Source organism: Apodemus sylvaticus, chromosome 20 (genome assembly GCF_947179515.1).
Source record: "Apodemus sylvaticus chromosome 20, mApoSyl1.1, whole genome shotgun sequence".
In the NCBI taxonomy this organism is placed as follows: Eukaryota; Metazoa; Chordata; class Mammalia; order Rodentia; family Muridae; genus Apodemus; species Apodemus sylvaticus.
The window spans coordinates 52704684-52718224 of NC_067491.1; the positions used below are offsets into that span (position 1 = coordinate 52704684).

General features: G+C 40.6%; 1 pseudogene; it reads left to right on the top strand.

The window, feature by feature from the left end:
* The first annotated feature begins 3610 nt into the window (after window positions 1-3610).
* LOC127670549 (nucleolar RNA helicase 2-like) lies at window positions 3611-12601 on the top strand (annotated as a pseudogene).
* Window positions 12602-13541: the final 940 nt, after the last annotated feature.

Here is a 13541-nt window from a genome sequence, read left to right on the forward strand (position 1 = left end):
AACCAAACTAAAGTGCCAGATACAGTATCCTAAATAACATAATAAGTATGGAAAAGGTAGACATAACAAGGGAAACAGAAAAATCATCAGATTCAACTACAAAAGGCTATGCTCAATAAAAGAGGGAAATCAAGTGGAAATAGATGAATTTCTAGACAGATCAAACATACCAAAGTTAAGAGCAGGTAAACTATTTAAACAGGCCCATGTCCCCTAAGAAAATATAAGAATTCCTTAAAAACCTCCCAACCAAAAACAGGCCAGGGCCAGATGGCTTCAGTGCAGAATTCTACCAGAGCTTCAAAGAAGAGTTATTACCAAAACTCTACAAACTATTCCATAAAATAGAAATGGAAGGAACACTACCTAATTCATTCTAGGAGCCCACAATTACTCTGATACCTAAACCACACAGTAAAGACCCAACAAAGAAAGAGAACTTCATATCAATTTCACTTACATAGATGCATATATACTCAATAAAATTCACACAAACTGAAGTCAACAACATATAGAAACCATCATTCACCATGATAAATTAGACTTCATCCCAGGGATGTTCAATTGTTTCAATATATGAAAATCCATTAATGTAACCCACTAGATAAACAAACTTAAAGAAAAATAACTTGGCATTCTCATTACATGCTGAAAAATCATTTGACAAAACACAATACCCCTTCATGTTAAAAAGTATTGGAGAGACGACGAATTCAATGCCCATACATAAATATAATAAAACTAAAATAGATGGGAAGGGTTGGGTGGGAAAACAGGGGGAGGGAAGGGGGCTGATGGGACCTTCGGGGAGTGGGGGGTCTAGAAAAGGGGAAATCATTTGAAATGTAAATGAAAAATAAATCAAAAAAATCACAATTAAAAAAAAGAAGGCATGGTGAATTGCCAAGAAAAATATCTAATTAAAAGAAGTTTAAAAAATTAAAATAAAACTAAAATAGAGCAAACCACAAAAAACTATCAAATTAAAAGAAATACCTGAAGCAATACAACTAAATTCAGGAATAAGACATGAATGTCCACTCTCACCATAACTATGCAATATAGCCCTGGAAGTTCTAGCTAGTGCAGTAAGACCACATAAGAGATCAAGGGGTTACAACTTTGTAAAGAGGTCAGAGTATCACTATATGCCAGTGATATGGTAGTATACATAAGCAAACAAAAAGTTCTATCATGACACTTCTACACCTGATAAACAACTTAAGCAAAGCTGCTGGAAATTAAATAAACTCAAATTTATCTGTAGCCTTCCATTATACAATGATAAATGGTCCTGGAAAGAGTCTTAGGGAAACACCACCATTCAATGTAGTCACAAATTATAAAATATGTCAGGGAAACTCTAACCACAAAGTAAAATATCTGTATGACAAGAGTTTCAAGTCTCTCAAGAATAAATTGAATGAGAACTCAGAATATGAAGTGATATCTCACGCTCATGGCTTGGTAGAATTAACATCCTGAAAATGGCCATCCTACTAAAAGCAATCTACAGATTCAACACAATCACCATCAAAATTTGAACACAAATATTCAAAAACTGGGAAAGAGTAATTGTGAAAATCAAAACAACAAAAAACAGAATAGGGAAAACATTCTTAAAAGAACTTCTGTAGTAATTATCATCCTGACCTTAAGCTATACTAAAAACTGCATGGTATCCTTACAAAAACACACAGGTTTATCAATAGAATAGAAATAAATACCAAGCAATAAAACCACACACTTATGGACAATTGATCTTTGACATTGAAACAAAAAATATATATTGGAAAAATAAAGCATCTTCAATGAATGGCACTGGTCTAACTGGCAGTCTGAACGTAGAAAAAGGAACATAGATCATGCTCTTCACCTTGCACAAGTCTCATTTCCAAGTGGATCAAAGTCCTCAGCATAAAAGAAGACACACTGAATCCAATAGTAGAGAAAGGGGAAAATTGTCTTGAAGAAATATAATGGGGTTGGGAGATTTCCTAAAGAGAATTCCAGTGCCTCAGGCTCTAAGATCAGGAATTGATAAATTAGACCTCATAAAACTGGAAAGCCTACATAGTGCAATGGATACTACCAATAGGACAAAGCAGCCATCTACAGATTGGGAAATATATCTTCACTAACGGCACATCCATTAGAGGGCTAATATCCAAAGTGTATAAAGAACTCAAGAAGCTAACCACCAAAACCCCAAATAATCCAATATAAAAATGGGGCATACAAGTTAACAGAGAAATCACAACAGAGGAATCTCAAATGGCCTAGGAGTACATAAAGAAATGTGAAAAGTCTGTAGTGATCCCGGAAATGCAAATCAAAACAAACCTGAGATTCCACCTTACATCAATCAGAATGCCTAAGATCAAAAACCGTGCTAATAGCACATGTTGGCATGGACACAGAGGAAAGGGAGCACTCATCCATTGCTCAGGGATTGCAACCTGGTATAATCACTCTGAAAAGCAATCTGGAGGCACCCAAGTAGAGATACCTGAAGACCCAGCTACATCACTTTTAGGCATATCAACAAAAGATTCCCTACCATGCCACAGGACCACATGTTCCACGATGATCATAGTGGCCATATGTGTGATAGCCAAAACTAGAAACAACCAAGATGTCCCACAATGGAGGACTAGATACAGAAAATGTAGTTCATTTATACAATGTCAGTTGTAAACCATGGGGACATCATGAGTTTGGCAGGCAAATGGTTGGAAGTAGAAAATAACACCATGTGTAATGTGACTGAGACCTAAAATAACATGCATGTTTTGTACTCACTAAGTGAATATTAGCCCCCCAAATTACACAGTACCCAGGATACAATCCTCAGAAATGAACAGTGTTAACAAGCTGAAACCTAATTGAAGACGACTCAATCTAACTTTGTAGGGAGAAGAAAGCAATCATGGAGGGGGTGGGGGAGGGAGGGACCCGAATGGGAGAAAAGTCAGGGAAGGGAATAGTACAACATGATCAGGTATTGGTGGTGAGAAGAAAGAGGACCACAAGAAAGAATAGAAACAGGCATTTTCAGCAGATGGGAGTTGGAGGGACCCTATAGAAAGTACCAGAGACCTGGGAGGTAAGGGACTCTCAAGATTCAAAAGGAGGGACCTTAGATGAAATGACCAGCAGGGCAGAGAGGAAACTTGTAGAGCCCACCTCCAATAGAAAGACAGGGCATCAAGTGTAGGGATGGGGTTTCCATCCCACAGCCAAAATCTCTGATGCAGAATTGTTCCTCTCTAAAAGAACTGCTCTGTGAGAGGCCCAACAAGCAGCTGAAGTAGTCAGATGCAAATGTTTACACCTAAATAATGGACAAAAGCTGGGGAACCCTGTGGTGGAATTCTGTAAGAGCTGAAGAATCTAAAGAGGAGGATGAGCCCTTAGGGAGACCAACAGTCACAACTAACCAGGACCCCCAAGATCTCTCAGACAATGAACCAAAACCAGGCAACACACACCAGCTGATATGAGACCCCAACACATATACAGCAGAGGATCCCCTTGTCTGGCCCCTGTGATAGAAATCACAATTAGCCCTCAAGAAACTTGAGGACCCAGGGTATGGAGAGGTCTAGTGATGGTTGGAGACATTGTCTTGGAGATTCAGGGGGAGAAATGGGATGAAGAAGAGTCAGAGGTTAGACCAGAAGGGGGATAACAAATGGACTGTAAAAAAAGATTAAAGAGTAAAAACAGTAAAAATAAAAACAAAAACACAAAAGGATACACCCTGTTCTTAAAAGTAGCAGTGACATTCACAAACGAATGTTGAGAAACGAGCAAATTAACTGTATGTAGCACAGAGTAGAGTGACCAAAAAGTGAGAGAAGGTGGGTGGGTAAGGAGGCAGGCCTGCCCCAAACAGCAGACCTTGCTGCCTGTGCTGCACGTGATAGGGCTTCTCTCAGTCATAAATCTGATCATTCTTCTTCTTGTTCTTGTTGTTTGTAAACAAAAAGTCTTTCTATTTTTCTTTAGTGAGACAAATGTGAAAAGCACTGTCAAAGGTCCACCTTCCACATGTGCCCAGATGTTGGTCTCTGATCTAGGAGAGGTGATGTGCATCCCTCCATTCCCGGGTTCTGGCGATACCTTAGCTCCAGTGCTCTCAGAAGAACAAACCCTCAGTTGGAGAATACAGACACAAGCTGCCTTCCCTTAAGGTCTTACGCCTTTGCTCTTGCTTTCTGTTTGCATTGGAAGCCGACCTTTATAGACTGTGTTTCTTGACCTCCAGCTATGGCACCTAAGGCATCAGCATGTCCTGAGCAATAGCTCCATCCTGGTTGCTCTCCTCCAGTGAGTGCATTTCATGAGCACCAGTTAAGTAGGGAAAACGACTACTGAGACCCTGCCCAGGATCTGAGGTTGTAGAGAGTCAGTCTCTGGTTGTCTTCATTGCAGGAACTTAGGGGGCTCTGGGATCTTCTTAGACTTCTTGTGCCTCTGCTACATTCACATGAGACAAGATGCCTGGATTCCATGGACTGGTCCCACATAGGAATTACATATACACACATATTCATACATATTTGAATACATATATGTTTATGTGTATACATACATACACACATACACATCTAAACCTGTCACCTTGATTTTCAGTCTTTAAGACAATTCAACCACTGTCTACTAATTCTTTACCTGACCCTTCTTCCAGACACTTTCAGAGGCCCAGTAGCATTACGAACATTGACTCAGCTCGGACACTGTTTGAGCCTTTCACATCTGCTGAGCTCGGCGTTCTCTCACAGGGCTGTGACTGACAGGGCACACATGAGATTATTAGCGGACTAATGAGCATTTGCGGAGCCCCATGACTGAGGAATGGTTCACTGCTTCTCAGTACTGCATGCATGGCAACAATTAAATAGCTTATTGGTCTCAGGTTCATTGTTTTCAGATTTGCTGTCCTCCTAGCATTCTGTCTTTGTCTCTGTTATCATCATGATCCACACTTAATGTCTGACTAGGAGATATTTGTGTGCAGAATGAGGAAGCTACCAACTATCCCTGGGTAATCCTTGTCTCCAGTAGGCCAGTGGTTTTCCATATTTAGGGGTTAGAAACTGTAAGACACACAAGCACAGGTGCCAAGACCATCACACTCAGCACAGTAGTTGGTGGGGTAATCCACTTAGAGAAGTACATTCACATGTCACCTGACATTGAGTTGGCAGAGATGGGGGAAGGGAGAAAAGTCAGTGGAAGAGTCTATAGTCTCAAACCCTTGGGTTCTCTGAAAAGTTTGGGAGGCACTGGTAAAACTTTTGTGACTTGGCAAAGGAAAGAGACACATGGCTAGTGGAATGAGTCTAGTGTTCATAGGGAATTCTATGACTTACATTTCTCCTTACAGTGACTCAGAAGTGATGATAATACAGTACCTCATGATGAAAACAGCAGGGTATTAGGAGAAAGAGCAAGTGATGTCATTGTGTCCCTGGTCAGGAATCCCAGGCAGCTGAAGGTTGATTGTCTAGTTGCTTTCTCAGTTTGATACAGCTGGAAATGCATCCTGAGGAAATGTTCCAGAAACCATCCATGGTGTGTCTTACCTACCTTAGAGAAAATCTCTCAAAAACACTCAGACACATTTCCATTTGTTTCCATCATCTGTCACAGTACGCAAAGAAGATTAATTTCTGGGAAGCTAAGGTACTCACAGAGAGTTCTTTAAGTTCAGAAAGATTACTTCGGATCAAGACCAATGCTGGCTAAAAAAGGAGATGGGAGGGCACAGAGCCAAGAGCTTGGAAACCACATGGAGCTGGCTGAATGTGAGGCTGCCAGACACCAAGAGAGAGGGGGAAGAAGAACAAACACCTGGCCAGCTCCAAAGGGGGAGGGAGGACAGCAGAGACAGCTGTTCCCTGGTGACACAAGCTTTACCCAGGTGAACTGTCATTGTCTCACCTTTGCTGGCCCACAGCTGACACCCCAAGCACAGCCCAGGCACACTACACTTTACCAGGTGGCTGTCTGTGCACAGAACCCTGTGCTGTGGAGGACAGACACTGCCAACAGGTCTGCTCCCCACAGAGCCACTTAAGATGAGCCCCTCATTTGCACACAGTGAGCACAGGAGCTTGCAATTACCTGACAACAGCCATTTCAGGCACTCCATAGTGCTTGCCTCATCTTAGCCTGGCACAGCCTGAGCTGCCTGGGCAGGCTCTCTTGGCAAATTGTTGTCCCCTGAGATTGGGAAAGCAGTAAATGGAAGGGTCACCGGGTCAATGGAGTCTGTCTTTCACTGCTTGAACTCTGATCAAGGCAGAGTGTGCAGGGCTCAGATGGGTGCTGAGGACAACCAGCACCATTGCAGGTCCCCTTTCATTAAATACAAGACATGCTAGCTAGCCTGGCTCAGTGAGCTAATTAGGGTATGGGGTGGGGGAGCATCCTGCCTGTGTCTTGAAGCCTGTGCACTGCTTTTGTTTGTGATCTTGCAACAAACTCAGAAATGGCTCCTACCCAGCCCCACTAAAAAGCTTGTTTCTGGAGCCTTCTTCAAGGATTCACATGTTACCTTCCTTCTAACCTTCAGGAAGATGTTTGTCTTCCAGCTGCTCAGGGCTCTCAAGCCCAGACCCTGCTTTAGAGTCCTGGAGTGACCACAACCCCTGACCGCTGTCTCAGGGGTACTAGAGCCTGTTTGGACTCAGAAGTAAAAGTAAGGTAATTTTGAAGGAAACAACTCATTTCTAAAGACGACATGGTGACATGCCTTTTCATTTTACATCCTCTGCCTCCTAGGCTAATTTTTCAGCATTAAATAAAACATTTCAAATATACTATATATGGCTCTAGTTGTAAAGTGTATTGTGGACTTGCAGGGGAGTGCCTTGTGTGCCAGGCCCAGATTTCTCTTGACACCAGAAGATGATAAGCAATGGTGTCAAGAGACCAGCTCCACACTGCCCCCTGCCAGTGAATACTGGACAGTAGCTACTTGGAACTGCAGTGGGGTGGGTGGTGCTCTGTGCATATGTAGCTAAACCAGTTGTTCTCAAAGTAGAGTTCCCAGGTACTGTAGAAAGAATTTTCAACTGAGGAATGTAGGATAGACTAAAAGCACCTAAAGAAATGTTCAACATCCTTAGTCATCAGGGAAATGCAAATCAAAACAACCCTGAGATTCCCCCTCACACCAGTCCAAAGGGCTAAGAACAAAAACTCTGGTGCCAGCAGATGCTGGCCAGGATATGGAGAAAGAGGAACACTCCTCCATTGTTCATAGGATTGCAAGCTGGTACAACCACTTTGGAAATCAGTATGTTGGTCCCTCAGAAAATTCAACATAATATTCCCTGAGGACCCAGCTATACCACTCCTGGGCATATACCCAGAAGATGCTCCAACATGTAATAAGGACACATGCTCCATTGGTTCATAGCAGACTTATTTATAATAGCCAAAAGCTGAAAAGAACCCAGATATTCTTCAACAGAGGAATGGATACAGAAATTGTGGTACTTTTGCACAATGGAGTACTACTCAGCTATTAAAGCAATGAATTCATGGAATTCTTAAGCAAACTGATGGAACTAGAAAATTGTCATCCTGAGTAAGGTAGCACAATCACAAAATAGCACACATGGTTTGTGTTCACTAATAAGTGCATATTAACCCAAAAGATCTGAATACTCAACATACAATTCACAGACCATATGAAGTTCAAGAAACAGGAAGACCAAAGTGTGTGTGTGTGTGGGGGGGGGTTCCTTCCTCTTAGAAAGGGGAACAAAATACTTTCTGGTTCTTTCTGATCCCTGTAAATCTCTCCCAGGGAAACAGCTTAATTTTCTTCTTTTCTAGCTCTCTCCATTGCTCTGATTAAGTAGACTCTTTTCCCTCTGTTTTCTCACGAGAGTGGGCATATCCTCTTCTCTTGAATTTTCCCTGATTCAGATCATTTCTACCACTCAATTAGATATAACATTCAAACATGCTGCTACTTTCTATATTATTAACTTTATCTTCATCATTTGGGATTAAATATGTGCATTAAGGGTGAATCACACCTCTACTAGGAACATGATTTACCAGAAAACATCACAATCACTGGTATCAGAGTGTAATCAAATATCCTTCGAGAATTCATGGATAGTGAGACTAGTATTCAGCAGTTTGGAAGATCAAAGTGTGGGTGCTTCAGTCAATATTAGATGGGAAACAAAATACACACAGGAGCAAACATGGGGACACATTGTAGAGCACAGTCTGAAGGAAAGACCATCCAGAGACTATCCTGCCTGGGGATAGAGCCTATATACAATCACCAAACCCTGACACTATTATGGATGCCAAGAAATGCTTGCTGAAAGGAGCCTGATATGGCTGTTTCCTAAAACGACCTGCCAGAGCCTTCCAAATAGAGAGGTGGATGCTTGCAGCCAACCATTGGACTGAGCACAGGTTCCCCAGTGGAGGAGTTTGAAAGAGGCCTGAAGGAGCTGAAGGGGTTTGCAACCCCCTAGGAAGAACAACAATATCAACCAACCAGATCCCCCTGAGCTCCCAGGGACTAAGCCATGAGCAAAGAGAATACAAGGCTCCAGCTGCATATGTAGCAGATGATTGCCTTGTCAAACATCAAAGGGAGGAGAGGTTCTTGGTCCCATGAAGGCTTGATAGATGCCCCAGTGTAGGGGAATCAAGGGCAGGGATGCAAAAGTGGGTGGGTGTGTTAAGGAAAACCCTTATAGAAGCAAGGGAAGGGAGATCTCACCAGACTTAAACATGTTGTCCTGGGTGAATTTGACCAGAAGTTGGATATGAGTTTTGCTGATCAGCTGGAAGAAATTTCACATGTAGCATTCAAGACAGATTCTGAAGTCAACACCCAAACATTGCTTTTCTCTGCAACTAGCTCAAATTTGGTATCTAATGTTGTTAAAAGATACATGAAATCTACATATGAACAGATAGACCTGATTGGTAAAAAAGACTCAGAAAGCAGCTATAGCTGTGGAGCACCTGGAGATTAAGTGTCACTGGACAGAGTGCAGCACTGATTGGTGATGTGATCTGAGAGTACAGTAGTCATCATGGGCACCCAATCATCTCTGTGAAACTACGAAGGATGACCAGGAACTGTTACAAAACACATGCACAAAGCAGGATGCCTAGTCCATACATGGCAAAATTCTGCGGAAGCAAGGGAAATTACCCTGAAAGGTTTCCAAAATGGCAATTTTAGAGTTTGGGTGGTTACCAATGTTGTTGCCCATGTGTTAGATATCCTGAGGTTTACCTGATCATTAAGGACTCTCAACCCAAGGATGTGGAGTTTTACAGTCATTATTTGGAGTGAACAGGAAAAGCAGGAAAGTCAGGCTTTTGCACCTGCATTTATCAGCACAAAGAAGAGTACCAGTTAGCTCAAGTGGAGCAGAAATCAGGAATTAAGTTTAAATGAATAGCTGTTCCTTCTGCAACAGAAATAATAAAGGCCTCCAGCAAAGATGCCATCAGTCTTTAGGATTCAGTGCCTCCCACTGCCAATGGCCATATCAAGCAGTCAGCTGAGAAGCTGATTGAGACAAAGGACCTTTAGACGCCCTGGCGGCTGCTCTGGCCTACATCTCAACCAGCACTCTGTGATCAACCAGGAAGCCGACTTTGCAACCAGGATCCTGCGCTATTTAGATGCCCAACATTAGTTGTGCTTGGCAAGAAGATAAGGAGCAGCTAGGTGAGAACATCAACGCCAAAGCGAAGAAGATGGTCTTCCTCAAAGAAAACTGGGAGATTGTTTTGGTGTCTGCACTGAATGAGTCACAGAAATACAGGAGAATCAGCATGAATCGAGATGCTGGTAGCTGACCTTGGCCACTTGAGCAGCCAGAGCAGGATGGACCCCAGATTGATATCGAAGCAGCCAGGGCTACATGGAGAAAACCTCTCTTCAAAAAAAAAGAAAAAGAAAAAGAAACAAAGATAGAAAGAAAAGAAAAGAAAAGAAAAGAAAAGAAAAGAAAAGAAAAGAAAAAAACCTGGAGATAAATACAATGATAGATGGCCATTTGACCCCATATAATATTATTTTGGTGTAAGCAATAAATAATTAATATGTTCGGTAATTATTGTAGTTTTATATAACACCTTTAAGTAGGTTCAAAATAAAGCTGATATAGATAAGTCAGAAACCGGATACTAGGTTAGAGGCCAGATAACAGAGATGAGAGTATTTTTAAAATCAGAACAGAGTCTTAAAAGAATCCAATCTGGAACTTAGAATGAGAGAAGAAGAAGAATTTCTAGAGGAGCAAATTGCAGGACGGCTTGAAGCATGACACTGGCAGCTCATAGAGGCTCAACATTCTGTTAAAATTGAGACTCTGATTTGTAATAAAATTAATTAAATTTCCATAGCAATAACACACAAGAGATGTGTTTCAGTAAATGTCATGTGCTTGATTTTGTTGAGTTTGAAATTTTTAAAAATGTACATATGTTAATACATCATGCACTGGATACATATTTAGTCTTCTAAGCAGCTTCAGCTTTGGAAACCTTAGTCTTGACTTCTGAAAGGGATGGTTCTGAAACTGCACATTTATTAGAGATGGTGGCTATCGTGGAAATGTCTTTGCAGATCAGAGCTGATGGTGCTTTAACCTGTGTATCTATCCATTACACACTTTTCCCATTGTGGCATAAAAGTGTTATACATCACCAATGTACAGACCAAGCAATTATGGAGAACTCTCACAGGACTTCAAAGGAAATGCTTCTGGAACAAAAAGGAGATCTGAGATCCTCCAAAGATAGTTTAAATCATGCTTTATTGACTTGAAATTTTAAGATGGCAATGAGACAGTTTATTCAGCTGCACAAGATTTTAGAATGCACTGTTTAGATTTAGATTAGCATAACTATGTGATAACCTCAGAACAGAAGGCAGCAAATATTCTGCATAGGGAAATTGAATGTGATACTTTTTAAACAGGAAAAGGAAAACTGTGGAATCCTTCAAAATTAATAAAACTCAGAGTTGACAGGGAGAGACCTCCTGAAGATCCTTGCTACAGACCAGAAAGAAATCACGAAGATCAACAAAACAGGTTACTTATTTTTCTGATCCCTCTACCTGGGAACTGCACTCAAACTGTCTGAGACATGAAAAAGTCTATAGCTTGGACTTCATCTAAGTATTGCTAATAATCTTGTTGGCTACAGATTCTTCAGGGTGGATTCATGTCATTCTTTGAAATGACGTGGATGAAAATTCATATTAAACTTTGTGTATATAGTCCAAGCTAACTTAGGAAAACAACAACCTACCAGCTCAAACAGACATCATCACATCCTCTTCAGCTGATTGAGCACACTTCATATTCCATATATTTGTTCATGCAGAAATGTGTATTACCTGTAAAATTTTATATGCTTACAGACACCAATGAAGTAGAAGCCATGACAAGATTCACTCTCAGGGATCCTGGGTAGGGTATTATGACCCTGAGAAATATTTATTCTAGCATCTTGCTAGGCTCAGTTTCAGACTATGAAAATAGCTTTTTCATCAAAATTCACTTCTAGGAAAGCTTGAAAGCTGCTGATCCCAGTTGGTCTGGACTCTTAGACTTTTCCACGAGGGTCTTGGTTTAATTAAGCCTTATATCTTTTAGTAAACAGAACTTGGACAACTGATAGTACAACCAGCTTTCTTAATACTGGCCAATTCCCCAATTTTTTGGACACACATAAGGAAAAGACACCACCAAACAGTAGGAAGCAATTTGAAGAGAATGACATCCCGTTCACCAAAAGTGGGGTGGATGGTTGTGGTTATAAATCACGTTATTTATATTTGTCCTCCTTTAAGGGGGATTACTTAAAAGTTGTTAATTGGCTTGGTCAGTGTGGAATCACAGTAAGGGAGGTTAGACTCAGGACTTTCTTTTTCTCTTCCCTTCTCTTTCCTTGATCCTTCTCTTGCTCCTATCTAATGCTCAAGGAGAGTGGAAGAAGGCATTAAAAGAAAAGTGTGATAGGGGAATAATAGCATGTATATGTATAGGTGTATATATGCATATATATTTGTACATATGCATATATGTGTGGATATGTGTGTATGAGTGTGTGAATAAAGCAGTAGATTATGAAAATCAACTTTTAGACCAAAGAACATAACAAGCCAAATATTTTGACATTTGCTTTGTATCTTAATACAGAATAGGATTATATTTGCAAGAATATACTATGTATATATGTTTCAAATCTCATTAAGGTATTACACCTATGTAATGTGGAGTTCTATTCATTGAAGGCTGCTGTTGCAAACTGTCTAGGATAATTAAGAAATGCAAGTTACTAGATAGTCAAACAAACTTACAGGCTTGTTAGATATGAATATTGTTGATTACAAAAAATGTATAATATGTTAAACATATATTAGCTACGAACAATCAATTCACATATATTATAGTCTTCAAAAACCTCAAACATCTACAGAATATGGCATTTCTAGATGTTTTGTTAATAAAACAGTCTTAAGGTGAGGCATGTCTGTTCCTGGCAGCACACGGACATCTTCAAAGTAGATGATGAGCACTGAAGAACCACTATATGGAGTTTGCTTCAAACGTGACAAGCTAGACACTAGGCAAGAAATTGTGCTCGCCTAAACTGCAGACAAATGCTGTCCAAGATGTAGATAAATAAGACACAGGGAAGTCGATGCCCAAGCTTTGCCAGGAGAAGGTAAGGAGTCCTTCACAATTCCTACTTGAAAGTCTGGCATATATTCTGGGCCGGAAGGCAAAAGATAGATACTCCAAAGATTCATAGACTTTTGGGTGTCTGTCTAAGGAAGCAGCTGTCTGTCAGTTGCATAGATGAGGAAGCTGCTTGTATTGTATGTTCTGGCAATTGAGGGTATTTAATTCCTCAGGTCTCTGACTGGATTGAAGACTAGGTAGTCAGAGTCCCATATTTCAAAATGGGAAATTGAAATATGGGAAAATTGTTTAGAATTTCAGAAAATGTTATAAGGTCTAGGAGAAACTCTTAGTTGTATGAATGCATAAATTGATAGTAAATGATTTCTGTATACAAATTCAAATTCAATCACCAAGGTAGTTCTGATTGGAGAGTACTTTCCCCTAATGTGTCCAAATACAGATAAAATGGACACTGTGGACCTAAATTCTTATCTGCTGGTTTTCATAGTTGTTCCTCCCTATTAGAGTTTACTAATGTTAGCAATGGACATTTAGTTGGACTATGGAGGGGAATAAGTAAAGAGAATCTCTTTGGTACTATGTATAAGCATCACTTGACAATAAAAAGCGTAATTGAGGGTCAATTTAGCAAGGCAGGAAATAAAAGGTAGGACATCAGGCAGGGGGAGATAGGACTCTAGGAAACAGTGAAGACCTGCAGATTGGCCTTGAACTCTGAGGAAGACAGAAACATGAATCTCAGGAGAGATAACCATTTATGTGGCAGACACAGACTAGAGTAAATGGGTTATATCACTCACAAGCCAGCTGGGG